Source organism: Poecilia reticulata, chromosome 23, assembly GCF_904066995.2.
Source record: "Poecilia reticulata chromosome 23, P_reticulata-male-v2, whole genome shotgun sequence".
Lineage (NCBI taxonomy): Eukaryota > Metazoa > Chordata > Actinopteri > Cyprinodontiformes > Poeciliidae > Poecilia > Poecilia reticulata.
The window spans coordinates 3,433,598-3,446,553 of NC_088852.1; the positions used below are offsets into that span (position 1 = coordinate 3,433,598).

Here is a 12,956-nt window from a genome sequence, read left to right on the forward strand (position 1 = left end):
AAAATTAGTCATTATAGTATGACCTCAAAAATATGCAAAAATTAGTCATAGTATAGTATGACCTCAAAAATGTGCAAAAAATTGTCATAGTATAGTATGACCCTGCAAAAATATGGTGCAAAAATTAGTCATAGTAATAGTATGACCTCAAAAATGTGCAAAAATTAGTCATAGTATAGTATGACCTCAAAAATGTGCAAAAAATTGTCATAGTATAGTATGACCTCAAAAATATGCAAAAATTAGTCATAGTATAGTATGACCTCAAAAATGTGCAAAAATTGTCATAGTATAGTATGACCTCAAAAATATGCAAAAATTAGTCATAGTATAGTATGACCTCAAAAATATGGCAAAAATTAGTCATAGTATAGTATGACCTCAAAAATGTGCAAAAATTGTCATAGTATAGTATGACCTCAAAAATGTGCAAAAATTAGTCATAGTATAGTATGACCTCAAAAATATGCAAAAATTAGTCATAGTATAGTATGACCTCAAAAATGTGCAAAAATTAGTCATAGTATAGTATGACATCAAAAATTGCAAAAAGTCATAATAGTATGACCTCAAAAATATGCAAAAATTAGTCATAGTATAGTATGACCTCAAAAATTAGTCATAGTATAGTATGACCTCAAAAATGTGCAAAAATTAGTCATAGTATAGTATGACCTCAAAAATATGCAAAAATTAGTCATAGTATAGTATGACCTCAAAAATATGCAAAAATTAGTCATAGTATAGTATGACCTCAAAAATGTGCAAAAATTAGTCATAGTATAGTATGACCTCAAAAATGTGCAAAAATTAGTCATAGTATAGTATGACCTCAAAAATGTGCAAAAATTGTCATAGTATAGTATGACCTCAAAAATATGCAAAAATTAGTCATAGTATAGTATGACCTCAAAAATGTGCAAAAATTAGTCATAGTATAGTATGACCTCAAAAATGTGCAAAAATTAGTCATAGTATAGTATGACCTCAAAAATGTGCAAAAATTGTCATAGTATAGTATGACCTCAAAAATATGGAAAAATTAGTCATAGTATAGTATGACCTCAAATATGCAAAAATTAGTCATAGTATAGTATGACCTCAAAATGTGCAAAATTGTCATAGTATAGTATGACCTCAAAAATATGCAAAAATTAGTCATAGTATAGTATGACCTCAAAAATGTGCAAAAATTGTCATAGTATAGTATGACCTCAAAAATATGCAAAAATTAGTCATAGTATAGTATGACCTCAAAAATATGCAAAAATTAGTCATAGTATAGTATGACCTCAAAAATGTGCAAAAATTAGTCATAGTATAGTATGACCTCAAAAATGTGCAAAAATTAGTCATAGTATAGTATGACCTCAAAAATGTGCAAAAATTAGTCATAGTATAGTATGACCTCAAAAATGTGCAAAAATTAGTCATAGTATAGTATGACCTCAAAAATGTGCAAAAATTGTCATAGTATAGTATGACCTCAAAAATGTGCAAAAATTGTCATAGTATAGTATGACCTCAAAAATATGCAAAAATTAGTCATAGTATAGTATGACCTCAAAAATGTGCAAAAATTGTCATAGTATAGTATGACCTCAAAAATGTGCAAAAATTAGTCATAGTATAGTATGACCTCAAAAATGTGCAAAAATTGTCATAGTATAGTATGACCTCAAAAATGTGCAAAAATTGTCATAGTATAGTATGACCTCAAAAATGTGCAAAAATTGTCATAGTATAGTATGACCTCAAAAATATGCAAAAATTAGTCATAGTATAGTATGACCTCAAAAATGTGCAAAAATTGTCATAGTATAGTATGACCTCAAAAATATGCAAAAATTAGTCATAGTATAGTATGACCTCAAAAATATGCAAAAATTAGTCATAGTATAGTATGACCTCAAAAATGTGCAAAAATTAGTCATAGTATAGTATGACCTCAAAAATGTGCAAAAATTGTCATAGTATAGTATGACCTCAAAAATGTGCAAAAATTAGTCATAGTATAGTATGACCTCAAAAATGTGCAAAAATTAGTCATAGTATAGTATGACCTCAAAAATATGCAAAAATTAGTCATAGTATAGTATGACCTCAAAAATGTGCAAAAATTAGTCATAGTATAGTATGACCTCAAAAATGTGCAAAAATTAGTCATAGTATAGTATGACCTCAAAAATGTGCAAAAATTAGTCATAGTATAGTATGACCTCAAAAATATGCAAAAATTAGTCATAGTATAGTATGACCTCAAAAATGTGCAAAAATTAGTCATAGTATAGTATGACCTCAAAAATATGCAAAAATTAGTCATAGTATAGTATGACCTCAAAAATGTGCAAAAATTAGTCATAGTATAGTATGACCTCAAAAATGTGCAAAAATTAGTCATAGTATAGTATGACCTCAAAAATGTGCAAAAATTAGTCATAGTATAGTATGACCTCAAAAATATGCAAAAATTAGTCATAGTATAGTATGACCTCAAATATGCAAAAATTAGTCATAGTATAGTATGACCTCAAAAATGTGCAAAAATTAGTCATAGTATAGTATGACCTCAAAAATGTGCAAAAATTAGTCATAGTATAGTATGACCTCAAAAATGTGCAAAAATTGTCATAGTATAGTATGACCTCAAAAATGTGCAAAAATTAGTCATAGTATAGTATGACCTCAAAAATATGCAAAAATTAGTCATAGTATAGTATGACCTCAAAAATGTGCAAAAATTGTCATAGTATAGTATGACCTCAAAAATATGCAAAAATTAGTCATAGTATAGTATGACCTCAAAAATATGCAAAAATTAGTCATAGTATAGTATGACCTCAAAAATGTGCAAAAATTGTCATAGTATAGTATGACCTCAAAAATATGCAAAAATTAGTCATAGTATAGTATGACCTCAAAAATATGCAAAAATTAGTCATAGTATAGTATGACCTCAAAAATGTGCAAAAATTGTCATAGTATAGTATGACCTCAAAAATATGCAAAAATTAGTCATAGTATAGTATGACCTCAAAAATATGCAAACATTAGTCATAGTATAGTATGACCTCAAAAATGTGCAAAAATTGTCATAGTATAGTATGACCTCAAAAATATGCAAAAATTAGTCATAGTATAGTATGACCTCAAAAATATGCAAAAATTAGTCATAGTATAGTATGACCTCAAAAATGTGCAAAAATTAGTCATAGTATAGTATGACCTCAAAAATGTGCAAAAATTAGTCATAGTATAGTATGACCTCAAAAATATGCAAAAATTAGTCATAGTATAGTATGACCTCAAAAATGTGCAAAAATTAGTCATAGTATAGTATGACCTCAAAAATGTGCAAAAATTAGTCATAGTATAGTATGACCTCAAAAATGTGCAAAAATTAGTCATAGTATAGTATGACCTCAAAAATATGCAAAAATTAGTCATAGTATAGTATGACCTCAAAAATATGCAAAAATTAGTCATAGTATAGTATGACCTCAAAAATGTGCAAAAATTAGTCATAGTATAGTATGACCTCAAAAATGTGCAAAAATTAGTCATAGTATAGTATGACCTCAAAAATGTGCAAAAATTGTCATAGTATAGTATGACCTCAAAAATATGCAAAAATTAGTCATAGTATAGTATGACCTCAAAAATGTGCAAAAATTAGTCATAGTATAGTATGACCTCAAAAATATGCAAAAATTAGTCATAGTATAGTATGACCTCAAAAATATGCAAAAATTAGTCATAGTATAGTATGACCTCAAAAATGTGCAAAAATTAGTCATAGTATAGTATGACCTCAAAAATATGCAAAAATTAGTCATAGTATAGTATGACCTCAAAAATGTGCAAAAATTGTCATAGTATAGTATGACCTCAAAAATGTGCAAAAATTGTCATAGTATAGTATGACCTCAAAAATGTGCAAAAATTAGTCATAGTATAGTATGACCTCAAAAATGTGCAAAAATTAGTCATAGTATAGTATGACCTCAAAAATATGCAAAAATTAGTCATAGTATAGTATGACCTCAAAAATGTGCAAAAATTAGTCATAGTATAGTATGACCTCAAAAATGTGCAAAAATTAGTCATAGTATAGTATGACCTCAAAAATGTGCAAAAATTAGTCATAGTATAGTATGACCTCAAAAATGTGCAAAAATTAGTCATAGTATAGTATGACCTCAAAAATTGCAAAAATTAGTCATAGTATAGTATGACCTCAAAAATATGCAAAAATTAGTCATAGTATAGTATGACCTCAAAAATGTGCAAAAATTGTCATAGTATAGTATGACCTCAAAAATATGCAAAAATTAGTCATAGTATAGTATGACCTCAAAAATGTGCAAAAATTAGTCATAGTATAGTATGACCTCAAAAATATGCAAAAATTAGTCATAGTATAGTATGACCTCAAAAATGTGCAAAAATTAGTCATAGTATAGTATGACCTCAAAAATATGCAAAAATTAGTCATAGTATAGTATGACCTCAAAAATGTGCAAAAATTGTCATAGTATAGTATGACCTCAAAAATATGCAAAAATTAGTCATAGTATAGTATGACCTCAAAAATATGCAAAAATTAGTCATAGTATAGTATGACCTCAAAAATATGCAAAAATTAGTCATAGTATAGTATGACCTCAAAAATATGCAAAAATTAGTCATAGTATAGTATGACCTCAAAAATATGCAAAAATTAGTCATAGTATAGTATGACCTCAAAATATGCAAAAATTAGTCATAGTATAGTATGACCTCAAAAATATGCAAAAATTAGTCATAGTATAGTATGACCTCAAAAATGTGCAAAAATTAGTCATAGTATAGTATGACCTCAAAAATGTGCAAAAATTAGTCATAGTATAGTATGACCTCAAAAATGTGCAAAAATTAGTCATAGTATAGTATGACCTCAAAAATGTGCAAAAATTAGTCATAGTATAGTATGACCTCAAAAATATAAAAAATTAGTCATAGTATAGTATGACCTCAAAAATGTGCAAAAATTAGTCATAGTATAGTATGACCTCAAAAATATGCAAAAATTAGTCATAGTATAGTATGACCTCAAAAATGTGCAAAAATTAGTCATAGTATAGTATGACCTCAAAAATATGCAAAAATTAGTCATAGTATAGTATGACCTCAAAAATGTGCAAAAATTAGTCATAGTATAGTATGACCTCAAAAATGTGCAAAAATTAGTCATAGTATAGTATGACCTCAAAAATGTGCAAAAATTAGTCATAGTATAGTATGACCTCAAAAATGTGCAAAAATTGTCATAGTATAGTATGACCTCAAAAATATGCAAAAATTAGTCATAGTATAGTATGACCTCAAAAATGCAAAAATTAGTATGACAAAAATGATCAAATTAGTCATAGTATAGTATGACCTCAAAAATATGCAAAAATTAGTCATAGTATAGTATGACCTCAAAAATGTGCAAAAATTGTCATAGTATAGTATGACCTCAAAAATGTGCAAAAATTAGTCATAGTATAGTATGACCTCAAAAATGTGCAAAAATTAGTCATAGTATAGTATGACCTCAAAAATGTGCAAAAATTGTCATAGTATAGTATGACCTCAAAAATGTGCAAAAATTAGTCATAGTATAGTATGACCTCAAAAATATGCAAAAATTAGTCATAGTATAGTATGACCTCAAAAATGTGCAAAAATTGTCATAGTATAGTATGACCTCAAAAATATGCAAAAATTAGTCATAGTATAGTATGACCTCAAAAATGTGCAAAAATTAGTCATAGTATAGTATGACCTCAAAAATATGCAAAAATTAGTCATAGTATAGTATGACCTCAAAAATATGCAAACATTAGTCATAGTATAGTATGACCTCAAAAATGTGCAAAAATTGTCATAGTATAGTATGACCTCAAAAATGTGCAAAAATTGTCATAGTATAGTATGACCTCAAAAATATGCAAAAATTAGTCATAGTATAGTATGACCTCAAAAATATGCAAAAATTAGTCATAGTATAGTATGACCTCAAAAATGTGCAAAAATTGTCATAGTATAGTATGACCTCAAAAATGTGCAAAAATTGTCATAGTATAGTATGACCTCAAAAATGTGCAAAAATTAGTCATAGTATAGTATGACCTCAAAAATATGCAAAAATTAGTCATAGTATAGTATGACCTCAAAAATGTGCAAAAATTAGTCATAGTATAGTATGACCTCAAAAATGTGCAAAAATTAGTCATAGTATAGTATGACCTCAAAAATGTGCAAAAATTGTCATAGTATAGTATGACCTCAAAAATGTGCAAAAATTAGTCATAGTATAGTATGACCTCAAATATGCAAAAATTAGTCATAGTATAGTATGACCTCAAAAATGTGCAAAAATTAGTCATAGTATAGTATGACCTCAAAAATGTGCAAAAATTGTCATAGTATAGTATGACCTCAAAAATGTGCAAAAATTAGTCATAGTATAGTATGACCTCAAAAATATGCAAAAATTAGTCATAGTATAGTATGACCTCAAAAATGTGCAAAAATTAGTCATAGTATAGTATGACCTCAAAAATGTGCAAAAATTGTCATAGTATAGTATGACCTCAAAAATATGCAAAAATTAGTCATAGTATAGTATGACCTCAAAAATGTGCAAAAATTAGTCATAGTATAGTATGACCTCAAAAATGTGCAAAAATTGTCATAGTATAGTATGACCTCAAAAATGTGCAAAAATTAGTCATAGTATAGTATGACCTCAAAAATGTGCAAAAATTAGTCATAGTATAGTATGACCTCAAAAATGTGCAAAAATTAGTCATAGTATAGTATGACCTCAAAAATATGCAAAAATTAGTCATAGTATAGTATGACCTCAAAAATGTGCAAAAATTGTCATAGTATAGTATGACCTCAAAAATGTGCAAAAATTGTCATAGTATAGTATGACCTCAAAAATATGCAAAAATTAGTCATAGTATAGTATGACCTCAAAAATGTGCAAAAATTAGTCATAGTATAGTATGACCTCAAAAATATGCAAACATTAGTCATAGTATAGTATGACCTCAAAAATGTGCAAAAATTGTCATAGTATAGTATGACCTCAAAAATATGCAAAAATTAGTCATAGTATAGTATGACCTCAAAAATATGCAAAAATTAGTCATAGTATAGTATGACCTCAAAAATGTGCAAAATTGTCATAGTATAGTATGACCTCAAAAATATGCAAAAATTAGTCATAGTATAGTATGACCTCAAAAATATGCAAAAATTAGTCATAGTATAGTATGACCTCAAAAATGTGCAAAAATTGTCATAGTATAGTATGACCTCAAAAATATGCAAAAATTAGTCATAGTATAGTATGACCTCAAAAATGTGCAAAAATTAGTCATAGTATAGTATGACCTCAAAAATGTGCAAAAATTAGTCATAGTATAGTATGACCTCAAAAATGTGCAAAAATTAGTCATAGTATAGTATGACCTCAAAAATGTGCAAAAATTAGTCATAGTATAGTATGACCTCAAAAATGTGCAAAAATTGTCATAGTATAGTATGACCTCAAAAATATGCAAAAATTAGTCATAGTATAGTATGACCTCAAAAATATGCAAAAATTAGTCATAGTATAGTATGACCTCAAAAATGTGCAAAAATTGTCATAGTATAGTATGACCTCAAAAATATGCAAAAATTAGTCATAGTATAGTATGACCTCAAAAATGTGCAAAAATTGTCATAGTATAGTATGACCTCAAAAATATGCAAAAATTAGTCATAGTATAGTATGACCTCAAAAATGTGCAAAAATTGTCATAGTATAGTATGACCTCAAAAATGTGCAAAAATTGTCATAGTATAGTATGACCTCAAAAATATGCAAAAATTAGTCATAGTATAGTATGACCTCAAAAATATGCAAAAATTAGTCATAGTATAGTATGACCTCAAAAATGTGCAAAAATTGTCATAGTATAGTATGACCTCAAAAATATGCAAAAATTAGTCATAGTATAGTATGACCTCAAAAATGTGCAAAAATTGTCATAGTATAGTATGACCTCAAAAATATGCAAAAATTAGTCATAGTATAGTATGACCTCAAAAATGTGCAAAAATTGTCATAGTATAGTATGACCTCAAAAATATGCAAAAATTAGTCATAGTATAGTATGACCTCAAAAATGTGCAAAAATTGTCATAGTATAGTATGACCTCAAAAATGTGCAAAAATTAGTCATAGTATAGTATGACCTCAAAAATGTGCAAAAATTAGTCATAGTATAGTATGACCTCAAAAATGTGCAAAAATTGTCATAGTATAGTATGACCTCAAAAATGTGCAAAAATTAGTCATAGTATAGTATGACCTCAAAAATATGCAAAAATTAGTCATAGTATAGTATGACCTCAAAAATGTGCAAAAATTAGTCATAGTATAGTATGACCTCAAAAATGTGCAAAAATTAGTCATAGTATAGTATGACCTCAAAAATGTGCAAAAATTGTCATAGTATAGTATGACCTCAAAAATGTGCAAAAATTAGTCATAGTATAGTATGACCTCAAAAATGTGCAAAAATTGTCATAGTATAGTATGACCTCAAAAATGTGCAAAAATTAGTCATAGTATAGTATGACCTCAAAAATGTGCAAAAATTAGTCATAGTATAGTATGACCTCAAAAATGTGCAAAAATTAGTCATAGTATAGTATGACCTCAAAAATGTGCAAAAATTAGTCATAGTATAGTATGACATCAAAAATGTGCAAAAATTAGTATAGTATGACCTCAAAATATGCAAAAATTAGTCATAGTATAGTATGACCTCAAAAATGTGCAAAAATTGTATGACCTCAAAAATATGCAAAAATTGTCATAGTATAGTATGACCTCAAAAATATGCAAAAATTAGTCATAGTATAGTATGACCTCAAAAATATGCAAACATTAGTCATAGTATAGTATGACCTCAAAAATGTGCAAAAATTGTCATAGTATAGTATGACCTCAAAAATATGCAAAAATTAGTCATAGTATAGTATGACCTCAAAAATATGCAAAAATTAGTCATAGTATAGTATGACCTCAAAAATGTGCAAAAATTGTCATAGTATAGTATGACCTCAAAAATGTGCAAAAATTGTCATAGTATAGTATGACCTCAAAATATGCAAAAATTAGTCATAGTATAGTATGACCTCAAAAATGTGCAAAAATTAGTCATAGTATAGTATGACCTCAAAAATATGCAAAAATTAGTCATAGTATAGTATGACCTCAAAAATATGCAAAAATTAGTCATAGTATAGTATGACCTCAAAAATGTGCAAAAATTGTCATAGTATAGTATGACCTCAAAAATATGCAAAAATTAGTCATAGTATAGTATGACCTCAAAAATATGCAAAAATTAGTCATAGTATAGTATGACCTCAAAAATATGCAAAAATTAGTCATAGTATAGTATGACCTCAAAAATGTGCAAAAATTGTCATAGTATAGTATGACCTCAAAAATGTGCAAAAATTAGTCATAGTATAGTATGACCTCAAAAATGTGCAAAAATTAGTCATAGTATAGTATGACCTCAAAAATGTGCAAAAATTAGTCATAGTATAGTATGACCTCAAAAATGTGCAAAAATTAGTCATAGTATAGTATGACCTCAAAAATGTGCAAAAATTGTCATAGTATAGTATGACCTCAAAAATGTGCAAAATTGTCATAGTATAGTATGACCTCAAAATAAAAGTATAGTATGACCTCAAAAATGTGCAAAAATTGTCATAGTATAGTATGACCTCAAAAATGTGCAAAAATTAGTCATAGTATAGTATGACCTCAAAAATGTGCAAAAATTAGTCATAGTATAGTATGACCTCAAAAATGTGCAAAAATTGTCATAGTATAGTATGACCTCAAAAATGTGCAAAAATTAGTCATAGTATAGTATGACCTCAAAAATGTGCAAAAATTGTCATAGTATAGTATGACCTCAAAAATATGCAAAAATTAGTCATAGTATAGTATGACCTCAAAAATATGCAAAAATTAGTCATAGTATAGTATGACCTCAAAAATATGCAAAAATTAGTCATAGTATAGTATGACCTCAAAAATATGCAAAAATTAGTCATAGTATAGTATGACCTCAAAAATATGCAAAAATTAGTCATAGTATAGTATGACCTCAAAAATGTGCAAAAATTGTCATAGTATAGTATGACCTCAAAAATATGCAAAAATTAGTCATAGTATAGTATGACCTCAAAAATGTGCAAAAATTAGTCATAGTATAGTATGACCTCAAAAATGTGCAAAAATTGTCATAGTATAGTATGACCTCAAAAATGTGCAAAAATTAGTCATAGTATAGTATGACCTCAAAAATATGCAAAAATTAGTCATAGTATAGTATGACCTCAAAAATGTGCAAAAATTGTCATAGTATAGTATGACCTCAAAAATATGCAAAAATTAGTCATAGTATAGTATGACCTCAAAAATGTGCAAAAATTAGTCATAGTATAGTATGACCTCAAAAATGTGCAAAAATTGTCATAGTATAGTATGACCTCAAAAATATGGAAAAATTAGTCATAGTATAGTATGACCTCAAATATGCAAAAATTAGTCATAGTATAGTATGACCTCAAAAATGTGCAAAAATTAGTCATAGTATAGTATGACCTCAAAAATGTGCAAAAATTAGTCATAGTATAGTATGACCTCAAAAATGTGCAAAAATTGTCATAGTATAGTATGACCTCAAAAATTGCAAAAATTAGTCATAGTATAGTATGACCTCAAAATGTGCAAAAATTAGTCATAGTATAGTATAACCTCAAAAATTGCAAAAAATAGTCATAGTATAGTATGACCTCAAAAATGTGCAAAAATTAGTCATAGTATAGTATGACCTCAAAAATGTGCAAAAATTGTCATAGTATAGTATGACCTCAAAAATATGCAAAAATTAGTCATAGTATAGTATGACCTCAAAAATGTGCAAAAATTAGTCATAGTATAGTATGACCTCAAAAATGTGCAAAAATTAGTCATAGTATAGTATGACCTCAAAAATGTGCAAAAATTAGTCATAGTATAGTATGACCTCAAAAATATGCAAAAATTAGTCATAGTATAGTATGACCTCAAAAATGTGCAAAAATTAGTCATAGTATAGTATGACCTCAAAAATGTGCAAAAATTGTCATAGTATAGTATGACCTCAAAAATGTGCAAAAATTAGTCATAGTATAGTATGACCTCAAAAATATGCAAAAATTAGTCATAGTATAGTATGACCTCAAAAATATGCAAAAATTAGTCATAGTATAGTATGACCTCAAAAATGTGCAAAAATTGTCATAGTATAGTATGACCTCAAAAATATGCAAAAATTAGTCATAGTATAGTATGACCTCAAAAATATGCAAAAATTAGTCATAGTATAGTATGACCTCAAAAATATGCAAAAATTGTCATAGTATAGTATGACCTCAAAAATTGCAAAATTGTCATAGTATAGTATGACCTCAAAAATATGCAAAAATTAGTCATAGTATAGTATGACCTCAAAAATGTGCAAAAATTAGTCATAGTATAGTATGACCTCAAAAATGTGCAAAAATTGTCATAGTATAGTATGACCTCAAAAATATGCAAAAATTAGTCATAGTATAGTATGACCTCAAAAATGTGCAAAAATTAGTCATAGTATAGTATGACCTCAAAAATATGCAAAAATTAGTCATAGTATAGTATGACCTCAAAAATATGCAAAAATTAGTCATAGTATAGTATGACCTCAAAAATATGCAAAAATTAGTCATAGTATAGTATGACCTCAAATATGCAAAAATTAGTCATAGTATAGTATGACCTCAAAAATATGCAAAAATTAGTCATAGTATAGTATGACCTCAAAAATGTGCAAAAATTGTCATAGTATAGTATGACCTCAAAAATATGCAAAAATTAGTCATAGTATAGTATGACCTCAAAAATGTGCAAAAATTAGTCATAGTATAGTATGACCTCAAAAATATGCAAAAATTAGTCATAGTATAGTATGACCTCAAAAATATGCAAAAATTAGTCATAGTATAGTATGACCTCAAAAATATGCAAAAATTAGTCATAGTATAGTATGACCTCAAAAATATGCAAAATGAGTCATAGTATAGTATGACCTCAAAAATATGCAAAAATTAGTCATAGTATAGTATGACCTCAAAAATATGCAAAAATTAGTCATAGTATAGTATGACCTCAAAAATGTGCAAAAATTGTCATAGTATAGTATGACCTCAAAAATATGCAAAAATTAGTCATAGTATAGTATGACCTCAAAAATGTGCAAAAATTGTCATAGTATAGTATGACCTCAAAAATATGCAAACATTAGTCATAGTATAGTATGACCTCAAAAATGTGCAAAAATTGTCATAGTATAGTATGACCTCAAAAATATGCAAACATTAGTCATAGTATAGTATGACCTTAAAAATATGCAAAAATTGTCATAGTATAGTATGACCTCAAAAATATGCAAAAATTAGTCATAGTATAGTATGACCTCAAAAATATGCAAACATTAGTCATAGTATAGTATGACCTCAAAAATATGCAAAAATTAGTCATAGTATAGTATGACCTCAAAAATATGCAAACATTAGTCATAGTATAGTATGACCTCAAAAATATGCAAAAATTGTCATAGTATAGTATGACCTCAAAAATATGCAAACATTAGTCATAGTATAGTATGACCTCAAAAATGTGCAAAAATTGTCATAGTATAGTATGACCTCAAAAATGTGCAAAAATTAGTCGGTATAGTATGACCTCAAAATTGTGCAAAAATTTTCCTATTTTGTCGAAAATATGCAAAAATATAATCGATATGCCTGACTTACTGTCA

The 12,956-nt window shown here is 27.4% G+C and overlaps 1 protein-coding gene across 4 annotated transcripts in view; it reads left to right on the forward strand.

Moving 5' to 3' along the window:
* Positions 1-12,956, forward strand: part of gnsa (glucosamine (N-acetyl)-6-sulfatase a) — a 36,313-nt gene that overhangs the window by 20,902 nt on the left and 2,455 nt on the right. The window lies entirely within an intron of this gene.